Genomic DNA, 17,785 nt, shown 5'->3' with positions numbered 1-17,785 from the left:
GTTGAAGTCATTCATGTGTTGTCGAGGCATCTGTAAACGGCTAAAGAAATGCAAATGTAGCCTAGTCTAGACTATGCACTTGCTTTGTGTACAGATGTGACGGCGAGGTAAGGGCAACCTGACACACATGAGCATTAAAAGCCATGTTTACCTGTACTTGTAGTTGACTGCCAAAAATGCTGTCGAGGCATCTGTTCATCTTCTTTGTCGAATTGCATTATTAAAGTACATCAAGATGAGACATCATATACATTAATATATATTTGTTGAGCACGAAACCTTGAAGTGTAGCCAGGACATTTCCTCGAAACTATGGGCGGCCATGTAGCTTCAATATCTTATAGATTATATCACTGAACATAGGTCCAGGTGTATTCAGTAAACAAAGATCTGAAGGGCTGTATTTCCTTCATCGAACACACTATGCGTTCATCACAGTTTGTGACGGATTACGGATACGAACAAACTAGCACTTGTTTGGAAGGTAGGTTTTGTTAAGATTTGTTATCTTGTTCTCTCTCTACTTCCTTAATCACAATTTAAATCCTAAATAGACTTACGGGCCTACCACTGTGGTAATTTTAGACCCTCTGTTTCTGTATTTACTTGAGCTCATTTCCCCTAAGGTTTACACATCTCATAAGACTAAGTCATCAATGATGTCAAAGATGTCTGACATTTTTCTTATGAACAGTTTATGAAGCTAAACAATGTCCAAGTGACTTAACCACAAAAATACGCGAACACTTCTGACACAGAATTTCTTAAGAAAATACAGTACAAATGCTTTGAGCCCCTTGTTTTCTTTAAAAACATCGATCTGAGACACTATAAAGTGATATTTAGGTAGATATAACACTAGTCTATAGGTGTAAACACATTTAAAGATAGATCTGTAAGGTTTAAGTTGATTTTGAGAGCCCGGGCCAAGTCGGACCCAACACTTCTGACATAGATTTTCTGAAGAAAATGCAGTAGAAATGCTTCACTTTGAACCCCTTGTTTTCTTTAAATGCGATTTACCGTACACATTATAAAGTGGTATGTAGGTAGATATAACACTAATCTATAGATGTAAACACATTTGAAGATACGTCTGTGTGTTTAAAGTTGATTTTGACAGCCCGGGCCAAGTCGGACCCAACACAAGCCAAACACTTCTGATAGAGACTATGTTGAGAATGTAGAGGGAGAAGGGCTTCACTTTGAGCACCTTGTTTTCTTTAAGTACAGCGTTCTGAGACACTATAAAGTGGTATTTAGGTAGATATAACACTAGTCTATAGGTGTAAACACATTTAAAGATAAATCTGTAAGGTTTAAGTTGATTTTGACAGCCCGGACCAAGTCGGACCGAACACTTCTGACAGAGATTTTCTTAAGAAAATACAGTAAAAATGCTTCACTTTGAACACCTTGTTTTCTTTAAATACGATGTACCGTTACATTATAAAGTGGTATTTAGGTAGATATAATATTAATCTAAGCATATGAATCCATTTGATACATCTGTAAGGTTTAAGTTGATTTTGACAGCCCGGGCCAAGTCGGACCCAACACTTCTGACAGAGACTTTCTAAAGAAAATACAGTAAAAATGCTTCACTTTGAGCATCTTGTTTTCTTTAAGTACAGCGATCTGAGACACTATAAAGTGGTATTTAGGTAGATATTATACTAGTTTATAGATCTGAATCCATTTGATGATACATATGTGAGTTTAAAGTAGATTTTGACAGCCCGGGCCAAGTCGGACCGAACACCTGTGTGACTGTTGAGAGTATAGGGAGAAGAGGTCTACTTTAACCAACGTGTCTGCTTTAAATACGACGATCAGTGACATTATAAAGTGGTATTTACTTATATATAGAACGTTCCTATAAATATAAACACTAGGCGCACAGATGGAACGTTGTATCACGATAGCTAGAAGTATTTGATACGTTTCAAATCTGATTTCGTTACCAAGATCAGCGACGCTTACACACTGCTCCACTTTCTGGTTTTCAAGCGATTTACTCCGAATTACTTATTTATGGTGCACTTTTTTTGTTTGGTGATTGTTTGCATCAATTATATGTAGGTATGATCGCCGATAATGAAGTAATTAGCCAGTAACACTTTGGCCCGTCTTGGCCCGGCCCGGCCCGACTTTTAGGCAATGCCCACAGGCCGTGTTACATGCTATACGGCTATACTACCATCGTTTAACAATTAAGATTTACGTGATATGGAGCTTTCTTATTTTCTTCCACGCAGGTCGCGATGGTTGTCAATTTCTTCTACCGGCGGACTAATACGGAATTGCATTTTGCCATCTGTCTCATCTATGCATGTTCTGCCGTGTCGGAATTCTGATGAAACGCTCTTTCTAAATATGTAAACGTGAATATTCTGCTGCGTCTGGTACCAGACCAGATTAAAACGCCCAAACGGCGTTTTCCCTAACTTTGCTTTATTCAGAAATATTGAGTTATAGCAGGTATAGCTCCTACATATCTCCTTAACCGTGAAGTTTCGGGCTAGAATAGGTCTGCGGCAACCCATGCTTGCCGTAAAATGGAAACTTATTAAAGTTAAAGATACCTCGGTTTTAATATAAGCACAACTTCCTATGCCTGCTGTGATAAAACTTTCTGACCCTGAGCTAGCAAGATTAACACCCGGATACTTGTATGTGGAGACAATATCAAGGACCTTTCCTTTTGACTTTTCATACTTCCTGAATCGACCAGCCTTTCGAAACACTACAACTTTAGTCTTATTCGTATTAACCTATAATCAACCTCTGGAGACCAATGACAGTGCTATCAAATAAAATAATACGAGAATAAACAAATCTAATAAATCTTCTTTCGTAAGAGGCGAGTAACGGGATCGGGTTACCACAATCCCAATGGAACTTGGAACGGGTTCAAGTACTGCTAACGTAGCTTAGAGAAGACACTATACCCTCGGCTTCATGGTCTCATTATTTATTGTGCGTTAGAAACCCTTTTGAAGCGTGTGTGTTAGTGTCATTCGTCATTAAGTCATTTGCGTGCGTGCGTGCGTGCGTGCGTGCGTGCGTGCGTGCGTGCGTGCGTGCGTGGTGTCCGATACATTTGTGGTGAATACGAACTGTACTGAGAAAGACGCACACCAGGGTGAACTTCCACGTTAGAGACAAGGTGTTTCACCTCTTGTGTTTCCAACACACGGACATGCTATATATCAACATATTGTCCTTTATCTGCTGCTTTCGAAACCTTTTTTGAAATTGCATCCTCTGACAGAAGCTATGTACGCAATACTCGCTGTAATTTTCTCTTTCATTGTTAAATCATTCGATAGATAGCTTTCATTTGTTATCTATCTATAACAAATAGCGAAATGGACGTGGACGATGTCGTACGTTGACCCGGAGGAAATCAGTAGGTGATGCACTTGGCTACATTTTGATATGTGATATGCGTGTATGTGGTGCCTTCTCTGTGTGACATCGGTTGGGGCAAACAAGATGCACAAATGTTTGTTATTAATTCCGTGCTTCATTCGTGTCCGCCATACGCTTGGAACGTGTTTTCGGACGGTTTTCGGAGAAGAAAAACGTGACGACACCCGACTATGTGACATGAACGCTGAGACACTGGGCTTTCCATCAATAGTGACCACGATACTCTGTCGTCAATGGACGAAACACAAGAGTTGCGTGAAGCGTGAAACCTGCCGTACATCGACGACTTGCGTGCCCCACGGCTTCGATCCAATGGCAGCCAAGTCAATTCTGATAACACCCCCGGGTAGCCCAAAGAACCAGCTTCACTTCGATATGCGACGTGTGCACGTGTGGTCTTGCAGATGGTGTCCCCAGCTGACGCCGTTATATGAAGCCTCCTTTGCATATTCATAAGATACATGCGTCATTGTAATATATCATCCTGGGGATTGTATTTCTGAAAAATAGCTTACATGAAGAGAACATGTGGCAGCCACTTTACCGAGTGAGTGCATTTGACACTACATGCTCTCTGACGGGGTATCAAACTAATTTGAAAAGGTGACTGTTGTGCTCGAAGGTGCCACCGGTGGGGAACGATACGAGGTGCCACCTGGTGTCATCAGTAATTGATAACGATAGATAAACACATGGTTCTGATATAGTTGGATTCGTACAACGGACTCTGCTTTTAGCAGAGATTTATTATGAAGATAGAAATGGTTCTGCCGTTTTTATTTGCATGCAAGCAGGATATCGTGCATCAAATGTTTTAAGTTCATAGCTAATAGATACATTCAACACTTCAAACGCCATTGTACAGTAAACCTTCCATTAGGCACAAGTTTCTATTTGCATACATCCAATTAAATTGGTTAAATCTCATACACATCCATTATAGGAGTATTTAATAGTCAAGTATAAGTGCATTTTCTTCAGATAACATATTTACATTTATCATTCAAAAGGGTTCGTTCAATCTGGAGACATCTTGCTTTGAAAGCGTGAGTTATTTGCAGTTTTGACTTCGTTATGACTGAACATGGGGTTTCGGGGGAGCAATAGCATTATTTGATTGTATGTTTCAATCCTCATAGTTCGATGTACACATGATGTTTGACGACTATATTATTATCTTTGTTTCTTCATGATATTGCTCAATATGTATCATCATCATTATTTCAACCCATATTGTTATGGATGTGAGGTGCGGGGATGTTTGATGTACATTTCATTAACAAGAGGTGTAAACTTTTACAGAGCATTCGTAGATTTCCGCAAAGTGTTCGATTGCGTAAACAGTGAGGCTCTTTGGTATAAACTTAAATCATCAGGGTTAGGTTCCAATATGTTGAAATTATTACGCAGTATGTACCTAGAAGTTAAGTCATGTGTTAAAATGGCGAATGAATCGCATTCGGATTATTTCAGTTATGGTATCGGAGTAAGGCAGGATGAATATTTGTCGACTATATTATTCTCTTTGTTTCTTCATGATATTGCTCAATATGTATCATCATCATTATTTCAACCCATATTGTTATGGATGTGAGGTGCGGGGATGTAGGGAGGCTAATGCAATTGAAAAGTACACCTTAGATTTATTAAAAAGGTTTTAAAAAGATAAAGATAAAAGACATTATCTACACATCGGCATATATGTTTATGGTGAATTCGGAGTACAAGCATTGAAAAGTGTGCTCGTATTAAATATTGGATGAAAATCTTAAAGTGTGGTCCAAATAGATATATTAGTTCTGTTTAATTCGTATCGGATAATTGGCTTGGTCAAGTTATTGTAAATAAAACTGGATTTGTGTCTGAATTTATGCAGCTAATTCGTGATTTATATACACACATACACACACACACACACACACACACACACACACACACACACACACACACACACACACACACACACACACACACACACACACACACACACACATACACAGATGTTGAACCAATTATATAATCTTAGCGAAACCAAACTGTACCTATCAATGAAGGATTCCTTATGTTTTGAAATGTATCTGAATAGTATTGATGTTGTAAAATACTGAGAATCTCTAACACGTTAGGCTCAGTTCACATATGTTCATGATTGAAAAGGGGAGATTGGCTAGTACAGCGTTTATGTTCATTTTGTGAAATTAATATAGAGCACGAATACCATGTTTTAATAATGTGTCCAAAATATATGGAGTTAAGACGGCTGTATATGCCACATAACTCATATGTACACCCTAGTGTTTTCAAACGTTTCCAGTTAATGCAAGACTGTCGCAGAAATGTCCTTTTTCGATTTGCAAAGTGTGTGTCGCACATTATGAATGAAAGAAAGAATGTATTATGATATGAAAATATTTGTAATTATGAATAAAATCAGGCAACTCGTGGGGTGAGTTGGTCTGGTGGGTCGGGTTTGGTAGGGGAGCAAGTCTCCAGTCTTGTTTCATCTGAAATGTTGAACCGCGCATTGTGCGCTTGGATGTATACGGTCTATAAAACAAATTTAACTTGACTTCACCTACGACTCTCGCTGCACGACAGTACGGTCGCCTTGTGGAACACCACTGCATAAGTTCCTCTCCTTGATCTAACATCTCAACACGCAATGTCGTTGAATCAGCCAAGGGATGTTGGGAGATTACAATATGTGTCACTGTCAGTGAAACTTGTTCCCACAGTACATAAACACTCGCTTTGGTTATACACAATGTGTATTTAGTTTAAACATATTTTATTCTCATGAAAAGGATTGGGCGCAAGTTATCACAGCTTAGAACGCCCTCTCTCATATATTTACATGTATGCTTATTTACAGTTAATAAATCAAATGACAGATAGGAAATAAAAGAGATATAGAAACGTATATACATTCACATTGCTCACTATGTATAATACAGATGTATGTTTATTTAACTGGCGAGTAATAATATAATATCAATGATATTTTCTAAGATTTTTTTTCCACACACAAAAAAAGGAAAACAAAACAAAGGGGTGTTAGCTGCATATAAACGTTGATCTTCGTACGGCATATATATTTTTTCTGATCTATAGAAACAGAACCCTAGTATGATCAAATGTTCAGTTTTAGTTGAAATGGTTTTGTTTTAGCTTTGCTAGTTACATGAATATCGCTGACTATACCATGGCGCGATTTATATGCAAAAGATTAAAATTTTAATGGCACATATACATTTACATTTATATTTACATTAAATCTGGAATTTAGAATGTAGCATCAGCTCCATCAAATGATAGGTATTAGATTGATGATATGCATAAAGTTGTAATATTAGGTGAACAGAAGAGAGTTTGTGTTAACAAATCATCATTGTTGTCATATCGCACACTAATGTACAATATACAAACAATAGATTAATAGGGGTGTTAATGTGTGTGTAATGGGCGGAATCCAGGGTATTTGAATTTAAACCTTCACCAAACTGCACAAATCTGATCACAAATAGACACACGGAAACCCTGATAAGTCCTTTCTACACTGAGAAGTACGACGTATAAATTCAAAGTAAAATTCACTTAGAAGGATATGTGCATGTCGGTTGTTTAATTATCATACAAACATTTAATCATTATTTTACATTTTGTACATTTATTATCATGACAAGGAAAATAATTGAGAAACATAACACAATTAACCAGTGTTATTACAAAATGAAATATCGAATGTAACGAAATAATATCCATAACATTTATCAATAAGCAAATGTTTGACGTGTAGGAATAGATTTACATCGTGCACAGTAGGCAAGTCTGTTGACTGTGTCTGTCCCATCAACAACAGCTGAATATTCGTTGATAACATCTGTATTTGTTTGTCACCAAGCGTTTGTTACATGTGTCATTTGGCGAGGAAGCGCGTGTTATTGTAATGGGACATAGTTTTATCGTCATGTCCACTTTCTGAGGTGATTACTACATGTGTTGTTTATCCAGACATCTGATTCAACCTGGTTTCCGTGGCGTGAAGGTGTTTTAGAGTTAATCAATAGATCATACTGAGAGGAGTGGTAGTGTTTCAAGCGGACGTCCTGCATGATTATTAACAGACACGTACATGTATAACTGCAACCTACGATTCAAGCTGTTTTCAACTGTAAATGTTATTGCTACTGACCAGTAATGCTGGCAATTGAAGTTATCCTGTCCCTTTTGAGATTCCACGCCATAATATTTCCGAAGTAGAATACCTCCACCTCACTCACTCACTCACTCACTCACTCACTCACTCACTCACTCACTAATGTTAGTATTGAACTAATGACATCCAATCTAATCAAGTAAGTAGAAAGTGACCTTTAATTTAGTCAGTATTCACTGATATCAACCTAATGAATACATATTGTTTGCACAATATAATAATACTTCTCTCCTCGCCATAATAAACATAATCTGTCTTGTCTCACACAAGTCGCAGAAGCTTCAGTAACCGGCATAGCCATCTTTAGCATTCACGTGTTTTTGACAACTTCGGTACATGCTGTTCATCGGAAGTTTTACAGAGGGGTTCTTTGATTCATTGGATATCCCAACCCACACTATCACACTTCCTCTTCCTTATGGTAGACGTTAAGCAACATTGACCTTAGAAAATATCTGACCTTGACGACAATAAACACGGGCCCAGCCATCATTAAACTGGAGCGATGACCGTGAGTCATCTGTGAACATTGTCTCTGCCCACCGACAATGGTTCCACCAGATGTGACGTCTGCACCAATCTCGGCCAATCCTTCTGTGATGCTCAAGTAGCCGTGGTCAGGCTGCAGGAAGCCGGCATGGCAAAACTCGGTCTCACAGATGATTCCTAATGGTCCAGTCGGACACGTTAGTTCCTCTGGTAGCTCTGACAGATGGACTGTATCAGTACAAAGTGATGCCATTTGGCCTCGAGAATGTTCCAGGCACCTTCCAGCATATCAGAAATGTAAATACAGCCAATCTTGAGGGGGGGTCATCAATGAGAGGGACGAACACCTGAAGAGGATCTAAGCCTTCTTCGGGAGACCCACTGAAGCCAAGCCGACCATGAATTTAGTGAAAAATGAATTTGCACAGCCGGGCAACTTTTAGGTAGCGTATTAGGCCAAAGTCAGGTGCAGACCATACAAACAAACCTCTGAGATGTTTCAAGATTCCAAGTTGGGATTTCTGGGTTTGGCTGGTGACTACTGTAAAGTCTTCAACATTTCTTACATTTGGTAGCCCCTCACACTGATTTGCTGGGCCAAAAGTTGAAATTTGTTTAGGACAGCAATTGTGAGGCTGCTTTTGTGAAAATTAAAGCCATTCTCACTAACTCTCCTGTTCTCCAAGCACTAAACTTTGAAAAATCTTTCAAATTGGAAGTAGATGCCAGAGACATTGGTGCTGGAGGTGTCTTTTTGCAGGAAGATGCATCCGGCTTTAATCCCGAAGATGTCTGGCAGTCACAAAGCGCTGTGGCAACGACGTTGTCATGAGGAAGCGGTTCCAGAACAGCATTAGTTGCCCAGAGTCTGCCGACAATGCTTTGTCTTACATTTAGATGCTGAGCCAGTTCTCTCAGTTTGTCCATCTTGTGGCCAGCCAATGGCCCTTCCCCTGTCTTGGATATTCACTTGTCATCGAATCATCTTCAAATTTCAAAATATTGGATGTATAATGCTCAGCCCTTTTAATGCTTCAATTGGCATTCATCGAATGACACACATCCAAAACAAATCATACACAAATGGTGCATGACGTGTGTTATGTGGCAGTGAATGTTATTGTTAAACAATGATTGTAACTGTATTACATTTTTCCTGTTGAGATTCGGTAGAAGCTTATTGCATTGTATTTGGACAATGATTAGTTGTCAGGAATGTAGAACTATTTAATGTAAGCAGCGGTGAGGAAGTTCCGGAATGCCAAGCTTGAAAGAAACATGTTGAATATTTTGTGACGTGATTTGACTGTGTGGAAAGTTCTGGAAGCTAGTTGGACTATATAAGTGGAGTGGGCGCGTGCCCCTGTCTCATATCACATCTCATCTCAGATTTTATCTGTCATTATCAAGACCAGCTTTCGCGTGAAGATCACTTATCACCCCAGATTCCCTGCCAAGGCATTTCTCGAAAGCTTGCTGCTGGGTGAATACTAGTATATTATTATGACTGACTTTTGCAATTACCACTGTCACTGCCATTATATTATACACATGCGTTTCCCTATTTCTTGCCCTATAAACATCCACCCAGATCGGATAACATTCATTCGTTATTGAATTGCAGACAAGCAGACACATCCACTGTCAAAGGCCACACCGAGGACCCATTCTGACACCACGTCATCGCCGGCACCGTCTTCAGTGGGCAACACAGCACCAGCATTGGCGCCACCAGCAGTGGAGAAGAGTCCTCTTCTCAGACGAGAGCCGTTACTGTATCTCAACAGCATATGGCAGAGAGAGTCTGGCGACGCCGCGTGGAACGTTATTCGGATGCTTCTGTTGTTGAGAGAGACTCGTGGGGTGGTCCGAGCATCATGGTGTGGGGGCGGAATTCGTCTTGCACAGAGGGTCGACCCTATGGTCTTCCAGAACAGGCGTTCCTCAGAGTGTGGGCTCAAGTGCCTATGACCTTCATCAACCGCCTCATCCATCCCATGTATCGACGTTGCACGGCAGTCAGCAATGCACAAGGCGGACACATGAGATACTGTCTTGTGGTGCCATTTTCTCAGAGACTAGTGTTGTGTTTCACTTTAAGAACATTTGACACTTTAATTTCAACCTTGATGATCAGTTTTGCCAAGTTTCATCTTCTTAATATGTCTCAAAGTATGTTTACAGTGTTTGGACAAATAACGTTTCAAATATATCTAAATGAAAAAACAAGGTTTTAGTGGACAGATCCGCGGACGGACGGCGGACATATCTTTCGTCAAATTTGACGTATACACATGATACAACAGTTCAGGGTAAAGCATAAAAACCAGTCGCTTCTACCATACAAGCAATTTCAGTCGCGTCTGAGCTCGCCAAAAAAAGTACATTTTCGTTCAACAGACTACATAAATGAACTTGACCCCGTGACCTTGGTGACCTTTCACCACAAGTATAGTCGCCTTTTAAGGCAAGTCTGGGTTGCTGAAGAACTATTCTACCCCGGATCTTCACGGGTCGGATACATGTATATGAATCATTCTCTAAAAGGCATGTATACAAGTGATTTTCATAACTATGTAGTCATTTGATTATATAAGAAGGTACATCTTAAACCAACACAATCCCCATATATAATTTGCATGGTGTTATTAGTACCAAGCAATATCCAATATCTCTCAGCTCTTGTTATGTTTTCATGAGGTCGAGGCACGTGGGAAAAGAGTATTTGCAGTTTAAGTATTAAAGCAGGTGAAGATGTATGTTGACATACGAAAACATTCACTCAATTAATATTTTATTTTTGTTAGCCCCTTCTTCCAATTTCTTCCTGGTAGTAGTGTAATTATAAGAAATATACTCATAGACACGTTTCATGCCACGAACTTGAACAAATCAATGCAGTCTCGATAAGGTACAATGTATCTACTGTATCAGAGTCACATGTTCTATAACGCCTAGTTACTAGTAGTACTTTAAAAGTACTGATGTTGCCTGGTAGCACATCTGTGATGGCATAAACGTTTCTTTCAACAAACATTTTTCAATAAATACGTTCCTCAGAGTTATTAAGTTGCTTATATAAGTTCATATTTTTTTACAAATCTTGGTTTGGAATATGTTTTACAACAAAATAGCTCAATTGCTTTCACTGAAATGATTTGAATATGAAGTGCTGACGTGATTTATCCACTGATTTTCTAGTACACTCTACTACTAACAGACATGTAAACGTAATTGATCATTTCGATGAAATATTTTGAATAATTTATCTGATCTATATCTGAGACTAAATATTTGTTTACGCACAACTCGTTTTTTTTATAAAAGGCAATATTTCTTTCCAGAGTTGGTACAAAATACGTTATAGGATCACAGAGAAACAATGGAAATATTGAATATTTAAGGGGCTTGTAAAAGGACCATTACTATGACACATACATAGAGACCCGTAAAGATCTGGGTTAGAATTGTTTTTCAGCAACCCATGATTGTTGTCGCAAGAGGAGGCTGGGGGGGTAGTTCTGAGTGCGGACTTAAAGACCAAACAAATAACCAAATTTATATAGGCGTTTGTGTGTTGGTAATAGGCTGGTTATGAGTTCTGAACTCGTGATTGTAGGGTTTGGTTTCTTGTTTTACGCCGCACTGAGCAATATTCCAGCTATATGACGGTGGTCTGTAAATAATCGAGTCTGGACCAGACAATCCAGTGATTTACATCTTGAACATCGATCCACGAAATTTGAATACGATGACATGCATCAACCAAGTCAGCGAGCCTGACCACCCGATCCCGTTAGTCGCCTTTTACGACAAGCATAGTCGCATTTTACGGCAAGCATGGGTTGCTGAAGCCCTATTCTACCCCGGATCTTCACGGGTCCGTTATTGTAGGGATGGAGCTCGGACGTGAGATGTCGTCCAATGAATGTATATTCGTGAATAATTACGTTATTCAAAGGTATTGTTGCCTTGCCTTTGCTTGTGTTTGTGACGGGTGCTACTGGTGGATTCACTCACATTTCAGCCTTTATCTGATTACCGTCACTATGCCAGAGACAAATAGGCTTTGCTGAGATTTCATATGACTATGGAAAGGGTAACGCAGATATTGAATTAATAGACAATTTCGGAAAATGTACGAACGGAAATATTTGTACAACACACTTTTCAGCATTAAACATTCAGTGGTGACGTGATAGAGGAACAATGACAATCCGATTGACTGTTGATCCAAATGTTGTACAAGAGAAAGTCGTTTCAAAGGACTTTGTGTTAAATTACACGATTTGAAAGAAATAGTTCACCTTGACCTACCTTAACTACCCAGAACACAAATGTTTCTTTTGTATATATCAATAAGTGGCATGTTAACTGATACTGTTTTCGAGGTGTTCTCAAACAATAACTTAATCATGAAACTTAAAACTCTTTAATCAATTAAAGCATACAGGACTTTATAGAACGTCGCAGTTTTTCTACTTCGGTTGTACGCTATCAACCAAGTCCCAAAGCTTCACCGCCGCCATCATATATACTCAACAACAAAATGAAACTATACATCACGGAAAATCGACTCTAATTTATTGCGTTGGAAACGTATATGAAATATACAAATTGTTGAAAAAACATGTTTCACCAACATGGTAAGTGTTCAGTTCGTCTGTGTCACTTACAGTCCAAACGACGTACCATCTCGTGCATTGTCCTCGTGTTTTCCATGATAGTTTCAGCCCATGAAACACCAGATAAAACACACCAAAAAAAGACAAAGTACTTTTGTTGCTGTTGTTGAGTGCGGTGTTAAGCAACACACAAACAAACCGAGCTCCTGGCCTCCCGATCCATTAAATAACCTCATTAGAAGGCAGGGGTTGTTGGGGACCAATCCTAACCTGAAAATCTCAGGCTGCATGGAATATGTCAATCATGTTGCATGGTATGTCAGTGATCACGTTGTCGTTGTTTGTTATATGGGGCATATAACAAACAACGACTACGTGATCACAGACACACCAGTACGACAGTCAACATAGTCTGATAACTACAGCAGCTTTGGTGCTCAGTAAGTATACTCTTATGTTCAGATATACGTTTTAGTCACAGTAACATTTTAAGGTATTATGTTTTGTCATATTTGTAATTATGTTATTGAATTAGGAATAATTCCAGTACACTTGTAGTGTTTTCAATGTTCCTCTTTGTGCCAGAAGAGCTGGGTCCTCAGGATTGCCAGAATCCTATAATCGTGGAAACATGCTCCGGTTATACTTGTTGGTTTGTCTGAACCATACTGTTTTGAATTTCGCCTACAGTTAGATGAAGTTATGATAATGATAAAGTACGGAAGCGTTAAGGGCCACGGTGGATTTTTTTTTGTCTAAGTATCTCCTACGTAGGACTTAGTATCTTCTACGTAGGACTTAGTATTTCATACGTAGGACTTACTATCTCCTACGTAGGACTTAGTATGGCCTAGAATCACTATCTCGTACGTAAGACTTACTACCTCCTACGTAGGACTTAGTATGGCCTAGAATCACTATCTCCTACTTAGGAGATAGTATCTCCTACGTAGGACTTAGTATGGACTAGAATAACTATCTCCTACGTAGGACTTAGTATCTCCTACGTAGGAGATAGGAAGTCCTACGTAGGAGATAATTCTGGTGTTTTTTGTTCAAATCCTACCTCATGAATCAGCAGGCGAAAGCTCTTGAACTTTTGAACCAATCAGGGGTAAGCATATACTTTAAACAACGACCATACAGTCGAAGAAGAAGACCGAAATTCTAGACGATCACTTCTCAATTGTCAGCAGCAACAAAAAATGCAGAAAAGAATTCAAACAGGAAAACAATATGCCTAAAATATGAAAACAGCCGCAAAGCAAGCATCTGGTATACAATATACCCGTTACTGTGACAGAATTTGATAATGCAATAGAACATAGAAAAGGCACTGCACCTGGTCTTGACTCAACCAGTTATGAGATATTAAAAAAAAACCTTCCTGGCAATTAAGAGCCTACTCACTGAGTTATGGTCCAAAGGAGAAGTCTCAAAAGCATGGAAACATGCTGCAGTTGTCCTGTTTCAAAAGCAAGGGAAAGATTAAGCCCTACAAAACTCTAAGTGACCGATCTCACTTACTTCAAACATGTACAAGCTATGGGAGCGATGGGTACAGAAAGACTCATGCATCGCCTTGAAACTGGCCACCTGATCAAAGCGGCTTCAGGATGGGACACTCATGTATAGATCACATACTGAGACTGGAAAATGAAATTAAAAAAAGCTCAATGAAACAGACAGTTACCAGCCGCAGTATTTCTGGACTAAAACAAAGCCTTCAAAATGGTATGGTATGAGGGACGCCTCACAAAACTAGCACAAAATGGAGCAGAAGGGAACATGGCAAACTAGACAGCTTCCTGCAAGACAGGTCGCTGTCAGTTAAACTAGGGAACAATCACTCGATCCTGTGCACAAGACAATGACACGCCACAAGGCAGCATTATAAGCCCATCCCTGTTTAACATCATGATCAATGACCTATTTGATCATGTCGACTCTCCTACCCAAACTTCTAAATTCGCTGATGAGTGAGCAATATTGGTAAAACACAAAGCTATTTCACAAATCCGAAAACACTCCAGTCAGCCCTGGACGGAGTAAATCAATGGCGAAATAAATTGGCGTTCACACTTTCAAGTGAAAAAACTGTTTGAGTTCTATTCAAACGCAAGTAAAGGGGAAAGGTGCCATTACTCAGTCGCTCCATTAAAGGCAAACCAATCAAATTCGAAAAATCCGCAAAATTCCTAGGGGTGATCCCAGATTAACACCTCACTTAAAAAAATGGAGACCTATCTCACTTTTATCAGTTTTTTACAAAATAGTTTCACTTGCTATCTCCAAACGAATGAAATTTGTGCTCCATATATCAATTAGCGACGACCAAAAAGGCTTTATGTCTGGTAGGTATATCGGCGAGATAACGAGATTAATTTATGACCTTATGGAATACACAGAATCACACCAAATTCCTAGACTACTGCTAGTAATCGACTTTGAAAATGCATTCGATACAGTATCCTCCCAAAACGTAGACCTGCCAAAACGCAGACCCGTTAAAACAACACTCGTAATGGCTGGTTGCATCAGTATTTAGTACCCTGTACCCTTAAGTAAAATGGTATCGCCCATGTAACAAGAAAGAAAGCTGGGTAGAGTTCACAATTTGTTATTCAAATGTTATTTCATTGTCATTTAAGATTATCAGTCATTTTCACTTGTTTATCATCAGTGGACCAACTGCATCCAGGTACTGAAGGGGTGTCTTTCCACGGCGATGAAGCTGTTCCTTCTCTCTGTAGACAACCTTAAAGCTTCCTGGGTGGCGGTGCTGTTCCAAATTGAATCGGCGCTAGATTCGCTCTCTCCGAAATTTCTACCTTCTGGATCAGTTCGATAAATCTGAAGATGTTTGGATGCTTGTGCTGGAGGGACTTGCCGATTTTGGAGTGGAAACCTTCTAGGTTGTTGTTTGTACGGGGCCCTTGTGTCGCATGGTAAATCCTCAGTCGAGGTGGGAACCGGGCATCGTCATCAACCCATGTCGTAACCTCCAGTACACATTTTCATTCTTCGTCCTGTACTTTACATACGTGTAGCCGTCTAGGAGAACTTGTGGGGCACCTTTCTGGGACAAGACATACTCAACTTTCGTAAGTCCGGCCATAGCTTAATTGGACGAGGTTGAAGCGTTGTTGTTGTTGCATTAAGTGTTTAGGAGGTCGCCTTCTGCCTAGGCAATTTCGGCTGACCTGTCCCTCTTTTGGACTCCTGTGTGTGAGTAGGGTACACCTATCTTTTGTGAGTTTGGTGTTCACATAATTTCTGTTTCTGTATTGACATGATTTCTATTTTCTTATATTGATATGATTTCATTTCTATCCTTGGCTGCTCTGTTTATATACGTTCGAGTAGCTGTCCATCTCTCAGGGCATGGTCTTGACATTCTAGTAACACGTGATCAATGGTTCCAGCCTGATTGCAAGATGAACAAACCTTGTCATAGTGCTTTTTGTGACCGAGTCTGAGGCGTGAGATAGCAATTTCAATTTTCCTTTCATTTGGGTGTGAGTTTGGCTTTTGTTGGACCTTGGGTTGAATTTTGTATAGCCATCTGCCGATCTTACTTGCGTCCCATTGGGCTTGCCATCTTTCTGCTGTGAAGGCTTTGATTTTGCTTTTTATCTCTAGTTTACTAAAGGGAATAGGCTGTATATCCGCTTTGTCTAGAGCTAGCTTCGCCAGTGAGTCTGCTTTTTCATTTCCATGAATATCTATGTGAGAGGGGATCCAACACAGCTCCACCTGTTGCCCTTGGTCCGATAGTTTTGTATATTCGTATAGAATATTGTTGACTGTGTTTGGCCTGGAGTTTGAGTTTCTGCCACTGATGGCCTGAAGTACACTTAGGGAGTCTGATAGGACGACTGCCTTTGCTTCCGGAAGTTCCGGAATGAGTTTGAAGCTCATGTTCAAATATATTTATATGTTATACCATACACAAGAGAAGGAAGTATTAGTGATTGAGAACATTTGGTATATTCTTACACAAATCCCACAACTTGTTTAAAGGTAATGTTTGAATAAGATTTGTGATGTACCGGGAGCAGATTAAAGAAAGGAGGAGTTTTTTTAAGACAATGTTGTTGTTCACTACTGCTCATTGTCTCAACATATTGATAATCCCTCATAGCAGGGGAGTGGACCAGTCCATTCATTAATTAGGTGTGACCAGCATGGCCCAATTAATTAGTGAGCTAATTTTAACTGCTTTTTGGGAGGTCTGCATTTTGGAGGTCTACGTTATGGGACGGAACCTTCGATACAGTTGACTGGTCCCTCATAGATAAGACACTAGCTTTTTCAATTTTGGACGATCAATACGTTCGTGGTTCATTACATTATATAACGGGATAGAATCCAGTGTACTAATTTTAACTGCTTTTTGGGAGGTCTGCATTTTGGAGGTCTACGTTATGGGAGGGAACCCCCATGGTAGGTGTCCCCAGCACAAGACTGCTAGTCGTAAGAGACGATAAATTAGGGTAGAAATGGTCTTTCCCCAAATGTTTTTATTGATGTTATCAATGAGGAAGTCCAGCATTATATATATAATTTTCACATAGTGTTTTCTCAGTGAACTTCAGACGACATTTGCTTTCATTTATGACAAATTGTAATGAACCTCTGAATACAGATATGTAACTGTATCTGTGATCACCACGTATTGAAACTATGGATCAACGAATTAGTGAGTGAGTGAATTGAGTTTGACGCCGCTTTTAACATTATTCCAGTAATATCACGGCGTGTGAGCTTAATGTGGGAGGAAAGCCCGAAGTGATGCAGGTCTCAGACGTTTACCACTTCGGTGAAACCCACGAGCACGGGTATGGTGCTGACAAACCTAGAAACATAATCGGGGCGAACCGGGATTCAAACCCACAATCATAGGTTTCTGGCGTGCTCAAGGGACGCAACTCTGCACAGCGAATCGCGGCGCCTTAGACGACTGGGCCACCCGTACCCCCTGGATCAACGAATTAATTATTTCCTTAAGCTTGTCATG

At 39.7% G+C, this 17,785-nt stretch overlaps 1 protein-coding gene across 2 annotated transcripts in view; it reads left to right on the top strand.

Annotated features, from left to right (window-relative positions):
• Positions 1-237: 237 nt before the first annotated feature.
• LOC124145993 overlaps positions 238-17,785 on the top strand; it is a 28,465-nt gene continuing 10,917 nt past the window's right edge. Inside the window, exon 1 of one of the 2 annotated variants that reach the window (XM_048388022.1) lies at positions 238-484. The gene's annotated coding sequence lies outside the window, so the exon portion shown is untranslated. Of the gene's footprint in view, positions 485-13,078; positions 13,206-17,785 lie in introns of those variants that run through there. The other variant, XM_048388021.1, reaches the window with a different exon arrangement.

The sequence above is a fragment of the Haliotis rufescens genome, unplaced genomic scaffold (genome assembly GCF_023055435.1).
Source record: "Haliotis rufescens isolate VD_foot unplaced genomic scaffold, xgHalRufe1.0.p SCAF_7, whole genome shotgun sequence".
Classification (NCBI taxonomy): Eukaryota; Metazoa; Mollusca; class Gastropoda; order Lepetellida; family Haliotidae; genus Haliotis; species Haliotis rufescens.
The sequence above is the reverse complement of the archived record's forward strand: the minus strand, read 5'-3'. Positions and strand labels throughout refer to the sequence as shown.